At 45.0% G+C, this 1,232-nt stretch overlaps 1 pseudogene; it reads left to right on the forward strand.

Moving 5' to 3' along the window:
• The first annotated feature begins 659 nt into the window (after positions 1-659).
• Positions 660-755, forward strand: LOC123458363 (annotated as a pseudogene).
• Positions 756-1,232: the final 477 nt, after the last annotated feature.

Here is a 1,232-nt window from a genome sequence, read left to right on the forward strand (position 1 = left end):
TGGAAGTTGTCAATAAATAGTTTTTTGGGTTTTTTTTAATTTTTTATTTATTTATTTGAGAGTGACAGACACAGAGAGAAGGACAGATAGAGGGAGAGAGAGAGAGAATGGGCGCGCCAGGGCTTCCAGCCTCTGCAAACGAACTCCAGACGCGTGCGCCCCCTTGTACATCTGGCTAACGTGGGACCTGGGGAACCGAGCCTCGAACCGGGGTCCTTAGGCTTCACAGGCAAGCGTTTAACCGCTAAGCCATCTCTCCAGCCCAATAAATAGTTTTAAGAAAAAGAGGTAGCAGACAAGACATTTCACCTTAACTGTTAAGTCATCTCTCCAGCCCAAGCAAGACATTTCAGAGCCTGAGGATAGGCACAGTCTCTTTCTACTGGAGGAGGGGCATGCCCTGCCATGAGGAACCCACATTCTTTAAGGTAGACACAGTCTCTTCCCCCCACCCCAAGAGCCCTCAGGGTCATAGAAGAAAAGACTTCTGCTCTCAAGATGCTCCCAGGGCAGAAGAACATAGGTTCAATAATGGAACTAGCCAGGGCATGGTGGCACACACCTGTAATGCCAGTACTCAGGAGGCAGAGGAAGAAGGATTATAAATTTCGGACTAGTCTGAGCTACCTAGTGAAGCCGTGTCTCAAAAATACCAGTAAGTGTTCATTTTGGCAACACATATGCTAAAATTGGAAGGATTAGCATGCCTCCCCACCAAGGATGACACAAAAGTTTATGAAGTGCTCTGTATTTCTAGCAGATTACTGACCAAAAAACAAAAAAAAATTTATACCAGAAAAAATATGAAGCTGGGTGTCGTGGCGCGTGCCTTTAATCCCAGAACTTGGGAGGTAGAGGTAGGAGGATTGCAGTGAGTTCGAGGCTACCCTGAGACTCCGTAGTGAATTCCAGGCCAGCCTAGGCTAGAGTGAAATCCTGCCTTGAAAAACCAAAATATATATATATATCAATAATTTTAATGCCAAAACTAATACTTGCTAAGCGTTGGATGTCTTATAAACATGATCTTATTTAATTTATATAAATGAGGCAATAGCTCTTTTTATCCTGATGGACAGATGAAGACACGGAAGCACAGAGGTAATGTGACCTACATCACAAAGCTAGAAGGTGAAAATGCTGGGAGTGTTCCCCAGGCAGTCTGGCTCAGGGTCTCTCAAGTGCAATAAAGACCAAAGGAGCCCCAGGGCGGTGATGGACAGTCCACAGAT

This window comes from Jaculus jaculus, chromosome 1 (assembly GCF_020740685.1).
Source record: "Jaculus jaculus isolate mJacJac1 chromosome 1, mJacJac1.mat.Y.cur, whole genome shotgun sequence".
In the NCBI taxonomy this organism is placed as follows: Eukaryota; Metazoa; Chordata; class Mammalia; order Rodentia; family Dipodidae; genus Jaculus; species Jaculus jaculus.